Raw genomic sequence first — 22,508 nt, forward strand, 5'->3', positions numbered from 1 at the left:
ATTAAGAAGCGGTTCCTCCAGGCTACATTCAAAGAGAATCTACAGATAAGTATTTTCAATTACAGCTTTTGGTTTTTGAGATTTCTAGAAAATCTCTATTGTGGTTTTGACTGAGATAGCCAAAAAATCTCAAGGTGGGGTTTTTAATTGTGGTAGCCCATTGAAAATGCAATTGTAAAGGTTTTAAGGTGAACCTTGGAAAACCTTTTTTCATAGTGAAAGCCAATATCACGTGAGTTGTGATTATTGGGAGTGGAGTAGGTATAGCTGTTTTAGAACAGTTGGTGTACACACCGAACCACTATAATTCTTAAAGTTTGGATGGTGATGATGTATGTGGTTTGTATGTAGTGAATGCTTATATTTAATTAATGTATTTGTGGTGAATGTTGTAATAGCTAGATTTGTTTCTATTACTCATTGCATTGGTTTGAGTTTTTGATCCTTACTGTGTTCAAGAAATCAAGTTGTCCTACCATAAACCTTGGTTTTTAGTGTAAGGTTATCCTTTGAACAACGTTTGTATCAACCTCTCAATACTATTGCATTTGAGGTTGCTATTTGTTTCAGCTATCTGCATTTATTTTTTATTTGGCATAGTCCTATTCAACCCCCTCCCCCTCATCTAGGACTGAGAGCTCGCCCTTTTCAATCCCAAGTTTGGTTTTCTTCCTTTACATATCTTATATGGAGCGGTTTTGGTCTTCTTAGATGGAATTTTATTTAGGACATGGCATGCAACGAGCAATGCTTCTCCCAATAAACTAAATGATAACTTTACTTATAGTAGTATTGAGTTGACCATTTCTACTAAAGTTCTGTTTTTCCTCTCGAACACACCATTTTGTTGTTGTGTGTAAGGTATTGTGCATTGGTGAACTATGTCATGTTCTACATAATACCTAGAAAATTCACTGTGGAAGTATTATCGTCCTCTGTCACTACGGAGAATCTTTATCTTCTTATCTAATTGATTTTCTACTTTAAATTTGTAGATCTTAAACGCATTAAATGCATCATATTTAGATTTCAACATGTAGATACAAATATCTAGAGCAGTCGTCTATGAATGTTATGAAGTACCTTTTGTCTCATTGGGTGAGAATGTCATTTAACTCATATATGTCAGTGTGATCTAGGTCCAACATTTTAGATGATCTCTCAATATTAGGGAACGATTTCTTAGTCATCTTCAACCGTATGCACACTTCACATTTATTGTTCTCACTTTCGTTATACGAGATTAAGTCATTCTTAGACATAAGCCTTATGATACTATAACTTACATGTGTTAATTTATCAAGCCACAAGGATACATACTCAACCATATAAGCAGAAGAATTATTTTCATTTGGTGAGAAATTAATCATCCCGTTATAAGCATACGCTTTCCCAACAAAATTTTCATTCCTTGACGAGATTAACTTGTCAAATTCATATACAACCATAATCCTGGGTTTGCCCAAAAGATCCCATGAAACTAAGTTTCTTCTCATGTCTGAGACATGCAACACATTGGTCAGGATTACCTTACCTTCCTTCCAGAGGTAAACACAAGTTCCACAATTCCTTTATCAATGACCTTCATTCCCCATTTGGACCTCTTGACCATTGGTTACTTCTTCATAGGTTTTGAAGGCAATATGTCGTAACATACATGGACTTTGTCAGCTTTATTGTAACACCAACCAAGAACTTTCCCCTGAACTTGTTCACTTCAGTGATTATTGTGACTACGCCATCTTCCACTGCACTAGCACCTTTCTTAGGCCTCATGCATTCCTTGCAAAGTCGAGTGAAATGCTCGATCTTTCAGCAGATATAGCAAGACCCTTTGGTTTTTTTGTTCTTCTTTTGAGATTTTTTGAATTTTTCATTTTCTTTATTAGGTTTTAAGGATTCGTTATTCTCAGGGTCATTGTTGTTATGCGATGGCTTTTCTACTGCATTCACCTTGGTTGAGGACACTATTTGCATCATCATTCTTGTCTCGGTTGCAAGATTCTTCCTCAATTTGGGATGTTTTTTAATCTATTCTAAGGTGAATTCGTTAGATTTGTGCAGTAGTTTTTTCCAATAATATTTCCAGCTTGGATGCAATTTGGCTATTATGGCTCCAACTTGGAAGGATTTAGAGAGGTCGATTTTTAAGGTATTTATTTTATTAATGATCAATTACAATTTTTGAATTTGTGCCAGTAGAGGCTTATTTTACCATTGTAAAGTTAAAATACCTAGCAATTAGAAACTTATTTGTTCCTTCTTATTCTGCCTTATACTTGAATTCCAACTCATTCCAGATTTCTTTGGTCAAGGTGGTTCCTATATACAAGTCATATAGACGGTCGGATAGGGTGTTCAAGATTTGACCATGACATAACAACTCATTTTCTTATCGCTTGGATCTTACAACTATTTGTTCTGCAGAGTCGTTATCAGTTGCTTCTGGAAGTGGTGGCTGATTCGGATCCAGAATGATCTTTAGAACGATGAGAAGGAACTTCAGCTTATCTTGCCACCTAGTGAAGTTGGTGTTATCGAAGTAGCTAAGCCTAATTAAGTCCTAGTTCATCATATTGATTGATGCAACGCTTTCGGTATCCATGTTAGACTCACACTTTATGATTATTGGGGGAAAAATCTAAAATAAATAATTTGGATACTGAAAAATAAATTAGAAAATTGTTTCGAACCAAGTTGAAGCATATATTAGATATGTTGTCCTTAAAGCATGATTCGGCCCCTCTTCTCTCATATTAGAGATCACTAGCGGGTTGCTGTCGAATTGCTTTCAGGATACGACAAACCTTGTTTGCTCCTACGTGCAGCAATCACAAATGGACCACCTTAGGAACTCGGCTAACGCAGTCACAGTATCTGGCAAACTCAATGAGTAATCTGACTCAAAACTCAGTGATTTTGAGTATTCAGTGTGTTACTAACTTGTTAAAAGAAAATGAGGGAGATCTTATGTTCTTGTAGAGAATTGATAAGATTTTCTTCTAATGCTCTGGATCTGGAGAGGTCCAGTTTATATAGATGGAGCGAGTGGACCATTGTACCTGAGGCCATCAAAGATCAGAACGTTGTAAGAAAATGTTTTTGACGATTGGCTCATTAATTTAGACGTTTCAAACCGTTGGATTGAAGTCATTCTATGCAACGAACGAATTTAAACATTTTATAGAAAATATATAAGTTGACCTTCTTTTACACTTTACACCTCTCGCATTGTGATCGCACCGTCTCGCAACAGTTCGCGTAAGGTCATGAAGGAGCAACTACTCACGACTCGATGCATACAAGTGAATTACACCACTAATGCCTATATAGCAACATCATCCACACCCTCACCGACGCGAGCACGAATGCATGTGTGCACCCCCAAACTCTCCCTCTCTCTCCCTCTTTTCCAAGTAAGCATGCAAGGTAAACTAAAAAATGTTTATAAACCACAAAAAGATCCCACCTGTAACTATTGTGGGACTAAACAAAAATTCTCTTTTTCACACTTTTTTCAAAATGATTCAGAGGGAAAAGAAATTTTAAATTCTTTTTTTTTAATTTAAAAATATATTTATGTTTTCGATTAACCAATATGAATTCTCAACATGTGCACCCTATTCGAGAGAGGATCTGCTGATATTCTACCTTTAGTCCGGTATGAACTGATGGAGTTTTGTCTTCAACTAGCTAAAATTAAGATTAGGACTAGCAATGTGCCTCCAGATTGATGGCTCATACTTGGATTTTGGGGTTATGTGTTAGGCGTGGGTAGGGACGTAAGCAGGTCAATTTAAGACTTGGATTAAATTTATGAAAAAACAAATAAATAAAAATAGGAAGGTCAGGTTGGGCTTGGATTGAATTTATAAAACAAAACCAGACTTGAATAACCTGTGATCACAAAATGGGATAAGAAGATTAGCCCAGATCTAAACCGCAAACCTCATTACCCAACCCCCAAACCAAATCCAGTGGAAATTCTCTTATGCCAAAGCCCCGCGCAATCCAGTCCATTGAATTGCAATTGTGTCAGACTGGACGGACTTGAATTGACCCATTCGGCATAGGCTATGCCAGCCTGCCTTGACTCAACAATGTATGCATGTCTAGAGAGAGAGAAGTATGCTTACACGGTAGTTGTATATTCAACTAGTTGGCATATGGGCCCACCTAGTTTTTCTATGACATGTTGACCATCTAGCAAGGTTGTCCTTCTACGGCAATTAAATGAGATGCCCAAAAATCAGATCAATCCAACCATGAAAATGGGACGCCCCACTTGAAATCAATCCAGCCATGAAAATGGGACTCCCCACTTGAATATGGAGTTTTTTCTAAATTTGGGATTAGGCATCCAATGGCCAAAGTGGATTTGGCATACACATTATTGTAGGCCCCACTAAAAATAAGTTCAGGTTTCCATCCACAATTGGAGAAAGAGATTATTATTATTATTATTATTATTATTATTATTATTTTAAGGATTTGCATTGGATAGTCCCTTGATTTTAATGAGCTCAACAAGACATTTATGTAAAATCCACTCATACCATTAGATATTTAGTCCTATATTATGCCCAGAGACAAAAATCAGATTGACACGTGATTGTGATTCTGGTGGGTCACACTAAAGGAAATAGTTGGGAGAGCAACGTCTATCCTCGATTTTTATAGGGGCCGCCATGATAATTATATAAAATTTGATCCAATCATTAGATTCCACAGAAAAATTTAATCTTGTGGCCCAAAAATTTATACCCATTCGTGATTCACGGTGGCACAGTTTGGAGGGCGAGCGTTTCCCTATACACCTTTTTTTAATCATGTAGTTCACATGAATCACATATAGAGCTGATTTATGAGTCATTGTCCTAATATGGTATGACACACCTAATGGTTGAAGGCGCGGATTTTACATAAACAACCTTGGAGCCCACCTAAGCCACCCACCCATTTTCTCGCATGGGTGTCATAACAGGAATAATAATTATATCGATTACTAAGGTAAATTTTTAAAAACCTTTTTAAAAAAGGTAGGCAAATGTAAATATTTAATATGTAGTTTTCATAAAATTCCCTGTATAATACCTCCTATATAATTGTTTATAGGCACAACCACATATATACATACACACGTAGGGTTTTGCTAACATCCCCCATGTTCCAAACCTTTTTAACAACTTGTGTGATGCTGTGCAAAAATCATACTAATAGAGTATCCTAAACAATCAATAGTATAGAAAATGGAAAATTGAGACCGAGTGGATAAACAAATTAGGCCCAACCATCATATGGAACCATCTATCCAATAGATTCTACCTTGCATCGCTTATGATTCCAAAGTAGCACTTAAGTTAGATGATTTTAACTATACAATCTGTGGCTCATAAGAAGGGAAAGGCTATAACACTTTGGCCTTGTTAAAGGGTTATGAACATATGATCAATGTGAATCTTGTAACATGGGTTGTTCCCTATAGTTCTATAGAATGGACTGTTTAGATGGAGGGTTCGGGCGTCCCATGCATGATTGAAAAGCTTTGTAGACATTGTTAATGTCCCGTGAAGGTTGGCAAGTTCACAAAACCCATAGATACATACATGAGGAAGAGAGATGGTCTCCTTCAACCTTGAGTGTGAAAAAATGGGGGCACTCTGGTGGGCCCCACAATGATGTGTATGTGAAATCTACTTCGATCATTAGGTGCATCACCATGGTTCTGAATGACATTACTGGCTATCGAATCGGTCCTACAAAAAAATGATATGATATGGCGTTGTGTATCGGAATCGGAGTTTTGTCAGCCTAAATCGTTCAAAATAAAAAATATATATGTAAAAATAAAAATTTTAAAAAAAAAAATCAAAAGAAAAAAAAAACAAAAAAAAAGAAGCGATAGTCACGAATCTATCTTCTTCTTTTTTTTTTCTTTTTTTTTATTGTGTTTTAACCATGTATTAAATGATGTATCAGACCATTTTTTTGATGAAAATGTTGTCTATCAATTTGACTTGTTGAAGGTCAACTAAATGGGCTCTAATTGAACATAAATTAAACATAATTTGCTGAACAATGGCCCATTGCATTGGAAATACAACAAAAGGAAGATGAAAATATAAAAAAGAAAGTGAAGGTTAACCCTTCTTTCCAATTTTTCTATAATGGTCTATTGTACTTTGATTTATCAGATCTCATTCAAATCATTTGCTTTGATGGTAAAATAGGTCTAGATCTAGCCTAAAATGAGTTTTTAAGATTCTTCCATGGTTTAAATAAAAAGAAGAAGAGACATGAGTGAATTTTTGAAAAAAAAAAAATCAAATTTGCGGTTTTATGGGCGTATCGGCCCTATATTGGGGCCAATACAGGCTGATACAGACCGATACGGTCCAACCGGTTCCGATACGGCTGATATAGCCCTGTATCGTATATCATATCGAGCTGATACGAACACGATATGCCCACATTCGCTAATACGATACCGATTTTTAAAACCATGTGCATAAACCTATGGTAGATCCAGGACTCAAATCAGGCTAGTACGTGATTGATGTGGGCCACATGTGGGCCGTTAAGGAAAATAATTGGTAGATGATGCCCACACTTGATTTTTATAAGGCCGACTGCAATGTGTATGCGAAATCCACTCTGACCATCAGATGTGTCATATCGCACGTTAGGCCTAGCACCAAACAATCAAGCTTACCTTGTTTCAGGTGGGCCACACTAAGGGAACCATTTGGGAGAGGGACGTCCATGCTTCACTTTTTATAAATGACACCATGATGTGTATGTGAAATCCACTAAAATCATCATGTGTCATCACATGTTTGCCTTGGGCCAAAAAATCAAGCCAATTCATGGTTCGGGTGTGCCACACTGAGGGAAATAGTTTGGAGGGCATGGGTGTTCCTTGTACACTATGCTTGATCATGTAGCGCACTTGGATGATGGATATGCTTGATTTTTGGACCCTAGGCCTAACTTTGGATGACACATGATGATCGGCATGGATGTCACATACACATCACAATGGGACTCACATAAGGCCTGCCCAGTTTTGCATGCACATATTTCCCCTATGACACAGCTCACAAGGAATCGGACCACACACTCACATGTATTTTGCTAACATCCCCACCTTTATGGAACATTAACCACATATATAAAACTTTTAAATGGCACACAAGGTGACATTTTATTGATCCAAACTGTAGATTTATTCATACAACAACATGCAAGCAATGGTGCTAAAATCATGCCAATTGAGTGATCCTAAGTTTTCGATCAATAGCATGGAAATGGATAGTCAATATTGACCGAAGAAACAAAATAGGTCCAATCATCATCATGAAAACATCTTGATAGATCCGATTTGGTATTTCTTATGATTCTAAAGTAACACTTTGATTTGATGATTCTAACAATGTGATTAATGGCTTGTAAACAACAAATAATTGTAACTCCTTGGCCCCATTCAAAGGGTTAGGATCATGAGAACTATGTGATTCTTGCACCCTAGCTTGCTCCTAGTTGTATAATGAATGATTCATATCAGTGATAGGTCATCCCATGTGCCCTTCAAAACAGTTCAGGATGTTGCTAACCTCCCCATAAAAGTGGAGGCATTGCTAACATCTTCATCTATCTATCCATCTATCTATCTACGTGCCTGTGTGTGTGCAGTATTTAGAGTATCTATATTGTTACTTGTATCAATGACTGGGGACAGAAACATGTATCAGTATTTCCGATATTATCGCCAATACTTAGGAAATATCACTATCCGAGGGAAGCATTAAACAAATGTTGGGAAAATGTAAAATTTGCAGTGAAACTTCACAAGATGTTAAAAGGCATGAGCTTACATGTATAAATCAAAATATTGTAAATAACAACTATACATAATAAGTTTTCATTTATAGGGGCCTAATCATGAGTTGCCAAAAAAGTTAGTATAAAATAAATACATAAAACTGCTAGCCACTTAACTTCTCTAAAAAATAAAATTTATAGCAAATCAACTTCTTAAAATAATAATAATAATAATAATAATAATAATAATAATAATTAAAAATGTCATCAATCAATAGATTGGCCAACATTCACTAATATATAAAATTCCACACTAATTAACAATGAAGAACACATTTCCCAATATAAAAGCATAGAAAAAATAGGATTTTTCCAATTTCCCCCATTTCGACTTAAACATTAATTTTTCGCCACAAATCCATGTTTATGCATAAGAATTATGCATAAACAAGTATTTCCATTGCAGTCCATGCTCACATTTGAATAAAAGAAGAAGAAGAAAAACAAAAACAAAAAAAAAAAAAAAACAGAAAAAGAGTTCCTATGAATTTTTCGTCACCATTGAGTTCCATCCCATCTTTTGTTTTGAGTTGAGATTTCTTTCTAAGTCTAAACTTTTAAAATCAAGAATGGTAGAAATCACCTAATGAACAAAATTCCAAAACAAATTGTGATATCCTAGAAATTTTTTATTTTTTATTTTCAAAACCTACCATATATAACACTTGCTAAACCCTTCTAATTTTGGATCAACCACTTCCTATAGAGACGATCCATTCCATTTTTATTTTTATTTTTATCAACTTAGACAATCCACTGTTGGATCACTAGTTTTTTTTTTTTTGGATCAACCACTTCCGATAGAGACGATCCATTCCATTTTTATTTTTATTTTTATCAACTTAGACAATCCACCGTTGGATCACTATTTTTTTTTTTTTTTTTTTTTTTTTTTTTTTTTTTTTTTAAAACGCACTCTCACAACCACACACACCACAAATGGATACTCAAACCCATGACCTTAGTGTTGAAACTCTCATGAGTCAACCACTAAGATATGAGTAGGGACCCCATCAGATCACTAGGTCGGCTCTATTTTACTTGAAGAAAAGTACATGATGCCTATTTTATTTATTTATTTTCACATAATTGGAATCACATGTTTCCTCATACATACGTTATCATGGGAACAAGTGATTACGACCTTGAGAATAGTGTGAGTATTGAAAATTCCCTAACACACTTCTCTTTTCAACAAGTCCTTTGGATAGTCTTAAATAAGTGTATAAAATTTCCATTCCTTGTCATGAAAGCATGTTTCGTCACATGGTATGAAGGATTGAACTATATATGTGTGAATTATATTTTTCCAAAAATTTTTGCCTAAAAAAGTTTTCACCTTTCTTGAATACCCGGAATTCAATTAGTTGCTTAGGTTGGGTGAAAAATCAACACAATATATCAAGAATAGTATAATTACACCTCACGTTAGATCCTCTTTAGGACTTAAATAAGAAGCTCACGCTCCTATGGGAAGGGCTGGACGTGAAGAGAGGAAGAAGAGAGAGAGAGAGAGACAGACAGAGAGAGAGAGAGAGAGAGAGAGAGAGAGAGAAGAGAGGTGGCGTGTGTGTGTGTGTGTATATATATATATATATATGTATATTCATCTCTCCTTTGTTTTTATTTTTACGTATAATAGTGGCCATTTGATAATCAAGTGCCAGGCCATCCCAATAGAGGGTCCACTTTGAGACTTGCTACAAAACCAAGCCATAAACGTAATGGCCGGACACTCGAACTTTATCTTGTTCACAAGTGAATCTAACCCATCTCTAGGCCATCCTAAAAAGAAAAACATTATCTAATGAAAAACATTATCTAAATGATTCATATCCTAGAAAAATCACAAATTTTTAGAGTAATCTGGACCATATGATGATCCAGAAAAAGACTGCCCAAGAAGGACCGTTGGACGTACGGCCAGATTTGGATTGTCCAAACAGGCCTTAAAAGAGGGAAAATCCGGACCGTTGATGATTTTTTTTATTTTTTATTTTTTTTAATGGATGGTGATCTAGGTTAGATCAGATTCAGACCTTTAAGAACTGCCATAAAAACATTTGTTATGAACTTCTAGCAAGTCTCTACGATCTGCTTCACCGCGAACCTTATTGAACGTGTAAACCTTCCATACTGCTAGACTTATCACATTGATCAGATCTGACCATTATAACTTCATTAGACCTTAATCAAAGGTTTTGAAACCCTTAAAAAAGGATCCATCTCCGGACCTTAGATCGGCCACAAATCAAAAGGATCAATGGGCGATCAAATCAGGTCATATGAAGTGTTGCAATGGCCATGAGTTGGGTCAGATCTGACCACCTAAGTAGCCACGTTATGACTTAATTTTCAGACTTAAAAGGGTCCTTTTAAAGCCTGATTATAGAGTAAAGTTTTGATTAAGCTCAAACCTGGACCGTTGGATTATCTAGATATAGTTCCATGAACACATGACTTGAGGTAGAATGGTTTTTGTTTCGCCTACTTTGCTAACGTGTTGGGGAAGGCATAAAAATCAGCTTGATCCAAAATTTCAATGACCCCCAAGCAATTATCAATGATAAGTGTTCAATTCCCGCTTCTTAATGCGGTGTGATACACTTGAGCTTTAGATTTGTCTCATTTTTGGGCTCATGCCCTAAAATGAGATGGCAGAATGGATGGACAACATAGATATGACCTATACATCAATGTGGGCTCTACAGTTTTTACATCTAAAATATATTCCCACCTCTTATTTTCACCAAAACATTTTTACAGTCAAGGTCAATCTCAATCTAAGAAAGGGAAATACAAGAAGGAATGATGACTAATTTACAATGCATTTGCATTGTAATTTGGAAATCAAACAAGCCCTAAATGAACTCAGAAAAATGCCTTATTTAAATAAAATAATTAAGGTGTAAAAGCTAATTTGAAGGATCACATGTGAACAGTATGATTAAATTAAGCCCGTAGGGATTTTGTGCTTCTTTGAGCAAAAAGCATATTAATGGCCCAAGTCATTAACCTAGGACCCAAGTGTGTAACTTGTGACTATTTTTGAATTGGATTACTCGTGTAAAATTAGTGAGGAGGACTGGATCCATGGAAGTAGATTTGGACCTCAAATTCTATAACTAAACTAGGTGAACCTATGTCATGAACTGTCCATGTGTAACTAAATTGAAACATAAATTACGATATATGACCTTTGGGGTCATAGTAATGAACTGTTGATGTAATTAAGTGAGTCTAGGCTAGGTTAGGGGACTTATTAGGAGAACCCGAGAACATTGTTTGTGTGGTGGTTACAAGGTATTCCAAAACGGTAACAGTGGCAATAATGGCCACCACTGTTACCGTTATGATATGGGTTGTAACGGCCATTACGGCCCCCGTAGTGGCCGTTACGATCCTTTTTTATTTTTTGAAAAAATTGTTACAAGATTATTATGGGGCCATTACAGGACCTTTACGACCGATTATGACCGTTATCATTACGTAACAACCATTATAGTCGTTACGTAACCGATTTTGAATATCTTTAGTGGTTATTTAGGATAAAATCCTAATTTGAAAGGTTTGTTTATAATAAGCTTCCTAAAGTAGTATGAAAAGTCAAGATGGAGTTATTAAGAACTCTAAGCCATCTAATAAGAAAAATGAGCCCAAAATGGAAACTAAACAAGAGGTGTACGCAGAGGACCCCAATAGGGGCACCCTATGTAATTGTAGGAGTATTCGGAAGAGTGGTTCTAAATCCAAGATTTATATTTTTCTTATTTAAAATTGGAAAGTTATTATGAAATGTGTTATTTTTTAAAAGTTTCTATATTTGGAAAGTTAATGTGAAATGTACTATTTTTGAAAAGTGTTTGTTTGGAAGGTTATAGTAAAATATTCTACATTTGGAAAGTTTTAAGAAAATGAGTTACTTCTAGAAAATTGCTTTCATTGATGGCTACAATACCAAAGAGAGGAAATCATCCAAGTGAAGGTGAGGATTATTCATGAGTGGACGTAAGGGTATTTTAAGAGTGACTTTCAAGAGTGATGGTGATGCTATGTTTACGAGTAATGGTGAGGTTATGAGTGACTTCCATAAGTGATGGTGAGTTTTGATATATGAGTGACTTATTTGATTGACGGTAAGGTATGTTTATAAGTGAATGAATTATGAGTATAAGGACTGTGTCAATCAGGATTGAATCCCTATGAGTGAATGACTCTTTTGTGGAATTCAGCGTGGCCAAGAATATAGGCACCTGTCTGTCCAATTGGAGATGAGTGAATATGAGTTTTGACTAATGCTGAGTGATGGGTGATGCTAAGTGATGTGAGTTGTTGTGGGAAAAACCAAACTGGCCTGATATACGAGAAATACAACCAATCATAGAAGGGACACCTTAAAGATAGGCCAATTAGAATACCAGGGCGAACTTCCCTAGTTAATGAGGTACCAATAGTGAGACGACCCTTGGGCTAACCCTGAGCTGACCTGCTTAAGGGCGGAGATCAGCAACATGACTGATGGGGACATCACGCGCACGCACACCGCTCTCTACGCACATATATACGAAGGAGGACCCCACCATCGATCTGGCTCGATGACGACGTCCAAAGAGGGCCTCCTAGTTAGAAGAGGGAGTTTTAATTCAAAGAATGGGCCCGATAGTCAAGAAAAGCCCATCATGGGATCTCATGATCGTGGCCCAATAGTCGAATTGATTTCATATTTTAGGTTTTGCTTATTGTTATTATTTAGAACATCATGAACGCTTTAGATTTCTTTGATTGGTTTTTATTTAAGTTTACTTCATCGCGAAGTAATAGGTTGCGCGTATAGCGCGAGTTTTGGGGTATAGGGTTTTCCTATAAATAGGCACCCCTTGTAGTTCTTTTGATTAATTGAAGATTAATAAAAATTCTGCGTTTTCCTACTCTCTGAGTTGTGAAGCCTAATTGGGTACGAAACCCTCCCTTTATCGAAGGGTTAACTACCGTGGTGCGAAGCCACATCTATCCAGATTCACCCCCATCAATCGCCATCTCTACTACCAATCTTTTACCATCCCTTCTTTTCATCTCACCCCATCGTCTACACTTCGAATCAATCATCTATTGCAGCAATTCTCCTCCCTATAATAAAATTTCAAAATCTGGCCCTATGGGAGGACTGAAACTTCAGCGGAGCACCACACACAAACCGTACATCGAATCGAGCTGGGATTTGGGGTTTTGAAGTCCATCCCTAACTCACCAGGGCCAAGGTGGCCTTTTTCTGAATAGTGGGCCCCACACACGTGTGGCCGGGATTACACTCACGTGCGTCTGGGCCATTATTGTTGTCCATGTGTGCGGTACTTCTCTGGTTCGTCTCTCCTCTTTTTCACTCCGCTTTCACCCAAAATCCCTAAACCTAACCCTACATTATTTAAATCTCCAATTTTATGCCCCTTTTCTTACCCTAGGGTTCCCCGAATTGGAATTTCTGAATCTCTTGGATTAGGGATTGATTATTATGCATATGCGGATGATTATTTCTTATCTTTAAGTATCGTTTAGTTCATAATTTTTATTGATCCAGCCCTATCATGTGTAGGCTTGGACCCGCATATATTCTCCTTAATTGAATGTTTGGACTTTTATGTGGGATATGGAATTTGTGTAATTGTTTCTAAACTAACGTGATCTTAACCTAAAATCTCGCATATCATATTTAATTTTCATGTCCTACATCAAGGACCCACCTCTTAAGCTGACCAGAACAATTCCGACCTAAGAGGCAGAATATTTGGAGAGAATTCTACCTCAAACCAAGAAAAGAAAGATTTGGTGCAATAATCGAAGAGCATGCCAACTGAAGTGAGTTTGGCGATACTTTCAAAAGTAGATCCCCATTCAAATAAGGACCCTCCAGTGAATCCAACTTATCCCACCAAGATAAGCAAGTCTAGAAGCTGTCTAAGCATCTTATATATATGCTCACTGCCATTAAAGAAATGTAAGTACCAAAAATCCTAAATTAAGTTTCACTTCTACTTTCTGACTGCCCACCTGACTTAGGCATCGGTGGGTCCCCAGCCAGAACTGGCACCCTCACTGTCCTTTACATACCATAGATATAAGAATACGTATGTCTACAGGTTTGACACTCGTCTAGATTCAAGCAACAACAGTTTGATGCCATTTGTGGGAACAACATCAAAGCCATTAAGTTCCCCTCAACATCAACGTGGCTCGCCATTCTTCCCCTCTTCTCCCTCAATGGCTAAAAAGAATGGAAGGGAACTGACCGCAACTAAGTCTGTGCATGAGGAGCAGCCTAAGAACCCCCAGGCTTCACGGTCAGCTCCCAGGTCTCAACCACCATCATCGATAATCATGTAAAGATCCCAAAATCAAGGAAGCCGGCTTATTTCCCTCGAAAACCAGGTAAGAGCTTTGACCGTCAACATCAACCGCATCATGAGATTGCTAGAAAGGCAACACGCGCTCTCCGCTGATCAATGCATAGAATTGGAAGCAACAACTGAACAATCTCACTCAGTACCTTTCCACCCTAAGCCACACGCCGCCAAGGCCCGACCAAGAGGAAATATGCATGTCCCAACATAAACCCTGAGAACCACCAAGCTTGTCAAGTCGAATTTGCGACGTACACTAGAAAAAAGAAGGCGAGAGTCTCGGAGATCACAACTACAAATGAGTTTCCCTTGGGGGGGCAGAAATAAAAGAAATTCGGGATCAGTACGGTGATATTCAACTAGCTTGCCAGGCAAAAGACCCGACCTTTGTTAATGCCATACTCAAACAAACGAGCCTGCCAGGCAAAAGACCCGACCTCCGTTGATGCCCTACTCAAACAGACGGAACCACCGTTTACGGATGACATCATGCAAGCCCAATTATTGTCCAGATTCTGAATGTCATATTCAGTTTTGGGGATCTGATCGAACATTTGGAATCCTTCAGAGCATAGATGAAGCTTCATGGTGCCTCCGAATTTGTGATGTGTAAGCCATTCTCCCTAATGCCGACTGGGATTGCTCGAAAGTGGTACAGACATTTGAAACCAAAATCCATTGGTTCGTTTGCCCAGCTCAGAAGGGCGTTTGCTACCCAATTCATTGGTGGAAAAGACATAAGGAAACCCTCGACCCACCTCCTCACAATAACACAAAGAGAGGACGAACTCTTGAAAGATTGTATCATTCAATTTAATGCTGAGGTTGTCTAGGTAAACGGCTATTCTGATCAAGTCACTCTCATAGCCATGATGGTCGGTCTCAAGCAAGGGAAGTTCCTATTTTCGATTAGGAAGAAGCCCCCAACAACTCTCGTCGACCTCCTCAACCGAGCTCAAAAGTATTCTAACGCAGAGGAGTTATTCAACGTGTGTAGAACTACTAAAGGTGAGAGTAGCTCAACAAGAGATGGGAAAGGAAAAGAAGGGAAAGAGGAACCCAGAACGAGCTCCAAAAGGAGGAAGGATGACAACCAGAGCAATGTCCCTAAATCTAGCTAGCCTCCAGAAAGCTGGTTTCGCAGATATACCCCATTGAATATCACAACAGAATAAGTACTCATGAAAGTCAAAAACAAGAGGATTCTAAGGTATCTAAATAAGATGAGGACTGACTCGAAAAGCGGGACAAGAAGAAGTATTGCTATTTTCATTGGGAACAAAATCATAATACGATTGAATGTTTTGACCTCAATGAGGAGATCGAATCCATCATCCGGAAGGGGTATTTACACGAGTTTGTCGACAAAGGCAAAGAGGATCAACTAGCTAGGCAGTAAGAATCATGCGATAAGTAGGCTGACAACAAAGTAATAGGCGAAATACACACCATCTTTAGGGAACCCCCCAGGGGTGGAGACTCAAACCGTGCACGCCGAGCCCATGCGCGGAATGCAAACGGTATTGGAAAAGAGCATCAGGTAAAACTCACCGGGTGACCTAAGAAGGAACACTAAATGGATTCATGCAATGTCACCTTCATTGAAGAAGATGCATGAGGGATTCAGGATCCCCAAGACGACACACTAGTGGTTGCCACGATCATTGCTAACCACAAAGTGCATCGGATATTGGTCGACTCCAGGAGCTCGGCATACATTCTATTCATGGCCACGTTCGATAAAATGGGAGTCGGGAGGTCAAGATTACGACATATGCAAACCCCTCTGCTCGGCTTTGTAAGGTAAAAGGTGACCTCAGAAGAAAGTGTTCTTCTGCCAATAATAGTCGGAAAGGGTACCAATAAAGTCACCACCATGGTCGACTTTATTGTGGTAGACTGCCCATCGGTGTATAATATGATCTTAGGCAGGCCGTCCTTAAACGCCATACAAGATGTAGTCTCCACTCGGGCCTTTAGATCAAGTGCGAACTGACAAATGGTAAGAACCCCTAGTGCGCCCTGTACAAATAAATGAGAAAGGGTCAGGACAACATCCATATATATATATATATATATATATATATATATATATATATATATATATATATATATATATATATATATATATAAAGTAAGAGATGTTTAGCCTCATGTGTATTTTCCACTACAACAACCAGCACCCACCTTAATATGTGAGGCCGCCATGCTTGAGAGGAGGAGGTCAGGGTGCAAGGATAGCAGCACGTTCACTTCCTCCTCGAAAACATATCCTCACCCCCAGTTGGCCAACATGGCCATATGTCTCGGGAGGGAGGAAGATGACGCCCCCGCTGTCGCTGCCCCCTTAGGAGCTGAGCTCTAGTGCTCAGACGCACCCTCTGGAGCTCTAGAAGCCTCATCCCGGGTCTCCTCAGCGTGGGCTGGAGATGTATCCAAGTCAACTACCTCCCTCGAAGGCATGCTCGGGGAGGGGGAGGGGGAGCCTGACACAGTTGGCATCGGAGCTGCCGCCTAGCACTCTGCAACTACGACTGCAACCTCAGCTTCTACCTGGGCAGATAGTGGAGGATCTTCGGGAGCAACCACAACTGTCGTCCTCTCTGTCGCATGTGCGACATACCTACCCGTGGAGGGCCCCGCCGCAGGATGCTGAGCAGGGGATGGTGGGGCTATCCTCCTAGCAGCGGCTTTTAGCCGCTCCATCACGTCCGCGGATGGCAACTTCCTTTTCTTCGACTGCAGACGATCCGACATCTCTTCAGAAAGCAAAAAATCAAAATCAATTAGCGCTGCAATATTCGTAGAGAATGGAAGAAATCATATTTACATGTTGAAGCCGCCATAGAGAGGCCAACCTATTATAGGATTTGAGAAGTGCTCAACCTCCTACAATCTTTCCGGGTTATAGGTCACTCTTTGGCCATCCTGATTTGGTGAAGCAGGAAAGCAGGGAGGCTAGGCTGAGACTTACGAAAAGCTTCAAAAGAAGAAATAATGAGACAAGTCAGACAACTACAAAATACAATTAAGTAAAAACTAAGTATGGCAGCACAACATAGATTCCGATCTGGGAGGGCGAATGAGGTAGGAATTCGAGCTCACAATCCACCCAGCTCCGCCGCAGGGGCCTCCCACTCTCCTGTACCCAAAACCGCATGTCCTTCCAGCCCTTATTGGAGGACGGATTATTGGTGATAATGGCTTTACCCTTACCCGGCCAAGAAGAAAAATAATACCAACCTCGAGAGCCCGGGCTGCTCTTGGCCTGGTATAAGTAAAGGAGCTCATCCATGGAGAGCTCAAAATTGCCGACCTGCTACTAAAGTAAATAGTAGACGAAGACAACCCTCCATACATTAGGATTGAGCTGTCCAGGGGTGACCCTAAGATGGTGGAGCATCTTTCTTACTGCTAGATGAAAGCATGGCCGCAAGCCGCATGAAAAGAAAATTGTGTATAAGGCCACCTCCCTCGTAGGAGGCTGGCCTGGAAGCTCTCTCGCCCGTAGAGGCTGAAGCCCCACTAAGCTCGGGATTGAGTGTTCTGATCGGAGGGAATGTAAGCCCCCCGTCCTTAACCTAGAGATAAAGATGTTGGTCGTAAGAGCCACATCCTTGGAAGATGAGAGGCCCACTCCTCTTAGGGCAAAGAGGTCTCCCCTATTCAAGGTGTCATCTCTAGCGATAATTCCATAGGAGGAAGAGTGGGCCCTTGAGACCCAGAGCCTGGAGCTGGGGCAGATTAGGAGTCTACTATTATTCACATACTCCCCCTGAAAGGCCCCGGAGATGGAGGGGCCCCAGAATTCTCCCTGGAAGACATAAAGAAAATTGGAAAGGATGTTAAAAGGAAATGATAGAAGAGAATAAAAGAAAAAGAAGAACGGGTGTATCGAATAATACCGGTATCTCCAACTGATATACTGAAGGGGACCCGCTAACTGAAGGCAAGGAAGAATGACTAGGTCGGCAGAGCTTGGCTTCACAAAGCAAGTTGATAAACAAAAATGGGGAAAGCCTATACTTATAAAGTCTCCGTGACATCGCATTTAATGTTGACTAAAGCCATGTAGGCTCGAGAAGACTCTTCGACTAATATGCCCCTCTACATGTCAACGCCAGGTTAGCCCGGGAAAGACCATGATGACTCGAGCGACAATTGTCCGTTGGTGAATTGCGTAGAGGTCGAACGACGCTTGACAATTAATGAGCATCCCCCGTACCACGCAATTGCCATTATACTTTATCGAATTCCACGACGAGCGCCACCTTTTCTGTTCCCGCCCTCATTATTAGACGATAAATTTGAGGTAAAAAGAGCAAGCTACTTACATTTTAAAATTTAGTTCCGCGCTTCTAGACCAGTTCATGCTCTTACTTCCCAAGCTCGCGCGACTAGAGCCGGGCAGGATCCGATTCGAACCGACGGATCCGACCCGCCGAACCAAAGGCCAGGATTGGGTCACATCGAGTAGGCCCACTCAGATCCAACCGCACAACGAGTCGAGTTCGAATCAATACCCAATCCGAACCAATCCGATCTGATCCGATCTGCACAACGTTTATTCAACACTGTTTCCTGTAATGTTGTCCACTTAAGATTGGGATATACTTCATTTTTGGTTTAATACCATAAAATGATCTAAAAAAATAGATGGACAGCATGGATGAAATTAATACATCATGGCGGGGTCCACAGAGCACCGACCACCAGCCATTGGCTGATGGCAGGAGTAGCCAATCCATCCTCTCAAGTCTCAGCTCATGGCTCAAGGTGCATCAAGCACCGAGCTCTGACCTTTGACACAAGAAAAGGGAAGCGGATTGCGTAGTGAGTAACTCATTACGCTTAACGTACTAAGTAAACCCCGTGAGGTCCACCATGATATATGTATTTTATTTGTTCCGTCCATCTATTTTATTAGATAATTTTATGGCTTAAGCCCAAAAATGAAGCATATCCAATGTTCAAATGGACCACACCACAAGAAACAGTTGAATTCAATTTCAACCATTAAAAATTTCTTAGGGGCCACAAAAGTTTTGGATCAAGCTTATATTTGTGTTTTCCACTCATCAATGTCTGTATGATCTTATGCACAGGTTGGATGACAAATAAACATCACTGTTGGGCCTAGCATGGTTTCAACAGTGGAAATCATTATCCCCACTATTTCCTATGGTATGATCCACCATCTTTGGATATGCTTTAATTTTGGGTTGAACCCCTTAAATTAGATGGAAAAATGGATGGACGAAGTGGATAGACCACATACATTAAAGGTGGGCCCAACTAAGTTTACTCAGTACGATAAGAGCATACTGAGTGACTCAATATGCAATTCGATTTCCAAGGAAAGAATGAAGATAAAGAAGCGGATTGGCAGGTGTACCACGCAATAGGCCAGCTAGTGCATTAACGTCAGCAAGTTCTATGGGTCCCATCATGAGGTATGTGTTATATCCAAACCGTCCATCCATGTGGAGGGCTCGTCTTAAGGCTTGAGCCGAAAAATAAGAGAGGTCTAAAGATCAAGTGGACCACACTGCAAAAAGCAATAGGGGGTTGAACGTCTACCATTGAAATTCTTTTAAGGGTCACAGAAATTTCGGATAAATATGAAATTTTTTTTTCCTCGTCATCCATGTAGTTGTGACCTTAGTAACAAATTGGATGGAAAATAAACGTTATGGTGGGCCCTACGAATTTTTTAATGGTGAAAATCATATTTTTTAAAAAAAATTCAAAAAAATAAAAATAAAACAGAAGACTCGATCCGAACCGTACCCAACCTGACCAAGTAGGACTCAGTTCGGGTCAGGCTCAGATGACCTGGACTCGGTCCCGGATCGGATCGAGTTCAAGTCAGTTCATTAAAAATGTCGGACCGAGTCGAGTTAGACCCAATCCTGTCCGACTTGACTCGATGCCCTTCTCTACGCGCGACAAGCTCAGCAGTAGGGGAGCAATTGTTGTGAGGAAAACCGAACTAGCCTGCTATATGAGAAATGCAACCAATCATAATAGGGGCACCTTAAAGCTGGGCCGATTAAAATACCAAGGCAAACTTCCTGAGGTAGTGAGGTACCAACAATGAGACGACCCCTGGGCCGATCCTGAGCTGAGCTGCTTAAGGGCGAAGCTCAATAATAGTACCCATCTCATGAGCTCACCAAATCGATCTCGATCTGAGAGGCGGAATATTCGGAGAGAATTCCGCCTCAAACTAAGAAAAGAAACATTTTGCATGATTCTAACCGAAGATCACGTCGACCGAGGCAAGCTGGATGATATGTCCGGAAGTAGATCTCCATCCAAATAATGATCCTCTAGCGATCCAACATATCTCACTAAGATACGCAAGTCTAAAAACCGCCTAAGCATCCTATAAATACACCCACTACCATTAGAGAAAGGTCAGCACCAAAAACCATAACTCAAGTTTCACTTCTATTTTCATACTGCCTACCTGACTTAGGCATCGAAGGGTCCCCAACCAAAACTAGCACCCCTGTTGTCCTTTACATGCCGTGGGTACAAGAATACATACGTTTACAGGCATGACACCCGTCCAGATTCAAGAAACAACATGGGTAATGAGTGAGATTAGACCAATTAAAAAGGAATTAGTTATGGTAATAACTGATAAACCGTACCTTAAGTTGTGATACACCATGCATATTCCTTTTATTATTTTAAGTGTTTTCCTTAAATTTCTATATTTGTAAAAAAAAACTTGTGCTATATCTTGTATTCAAAATCATTTACTGGACAATTTGGCTAATACTCCTCATTGATGAAAAAAAAACACAGACTAAGGAATATGTGGAGATGCTTCAAAGTTGATCGAACAAGTATTATAACATTGATCATTTGTTTTAGTAAGCTTGGAGTGTCAAGATGCTTTTTGATTAGTTTATATTTATTCCTTGTCATGAGATACGCTGGGATATTTGATGGATGATTTATGTTACTATGATTAAAACTTGCATAAAATTCATTAATTTGTCTTTTTATTTGTGTGGTTGGATATGGATTGTACGATGAATGTTTACTTATACCTTAACCCAAATCACGACCCTAAACTCAAGGTTACTATTAGCCTTAACCCTGGTTTTGGATTTAAAGGCATGACACAAATCCTCGAAAGATGGATTTTTTATTATTTATTTATTTATTTATTTATTTATTTTTTGAGATTTTGAAAATTTTCTCAAATTTTTGTTAATTTTTGTTTATTTACGAATGTTTCCTTGATATCATAGATATTATCCCTAGCATTAGGGATATTATCGATGGTATTGCTAATACCAGGGACCTTTAATAGGAGTTTCTTATCAAAGCATCACTGGTGTTGATAATATCAACAAGTATTGCCAATATTATCAAAAATATCAACAATATTAGATAACAGTTTCAGTATCGCTGACCTAATGATACTAATAATATAGGCGATATCTGGAACGTGTATATTGCCCAATCCATATGAGTAAACTATACATAGATCACTAGATTAGTCTGCCTAAAAATACCCATGGCCAAGTATCACATTGGTTAGAACAAATCTCAACTGGGGACATTTTGGAGCAGTCCTAGATCATCCATTTTGGTACCAACTTGTCGATGGCTTGGATTCCTAAACCATGGTCCTCACTCGTTCAAATGAATAGTCTCCTAGTATTTACCCAAATGTAGAAAATCGATTAAGCATTTTGAAAGTAGTTGCAACACTTATCGTCATACAGGTGGCAAGTGTTACAACCTATATAGAGGGGTACAGGATTCAGAAATCCATAATACTTTGTTCAAGTTGAATTGGGTTTCCTGGCCTAGCCCAATCAAAACCTATGTAGATGGCCTTCAACCTAACCGTTACACGTTTAATTAAATGGGCCCGTCTCTACCTACCACAACGATTTGGCTGGGGCAGCATCTTACATAAAACGCCAGAGCTAGTTAACCCGACCTGAATCACTGCCACGCCTATGAATGAGTATGTTCCTAATATAGTAAAAAGAATAAAAATGAAAACACCCCTAGATTCGATGTCCAACAAGTTGGATTGACACATGATTCATTATTTTCTAATTAAATTAATAATATTTATAAATGTTAAAATAATTGAATAATAAGTAAAAACAGAGTGGCAGCGTGTTGTTCAGACACAAGCTGCCAAGCGCGTGTAGCATTTATATGACCGAGTCATGGAGTAAACTCAATTAGTCACAC

The 22,508-nt window shown here is 39.1% G+C and overlaps 1 protein-coding gene across 2 annotated transcripts in view; it reads right to left on the bottom strand.

The window, feature by feature from the left end:
- LOC131239934 (protein CHLOROPLAST IMPORT APPARATUS 2-like) overlaps positions 1-22,508 on the bottom strand; it is a 31,600-nt gene that overhangs the window by 7,426 nt on the left and 1,666 nt on the right. The window lies entirely within an intron of this gene.

Source organism: Magnolia sinica, chromosome 3 (assembly GCF_029962835.1).
Source record: "Magnolia sinica isolate HGM2019 chromosome 3, MsV1, whole genome shotgun sequence".
Lineage (NCBI taxonomy): Eukaryota > Viridiplantae > Streptophyta > Magnoliopsida > Magnoliales > Magnoliaceae > Magnolia > Magnolia sinica.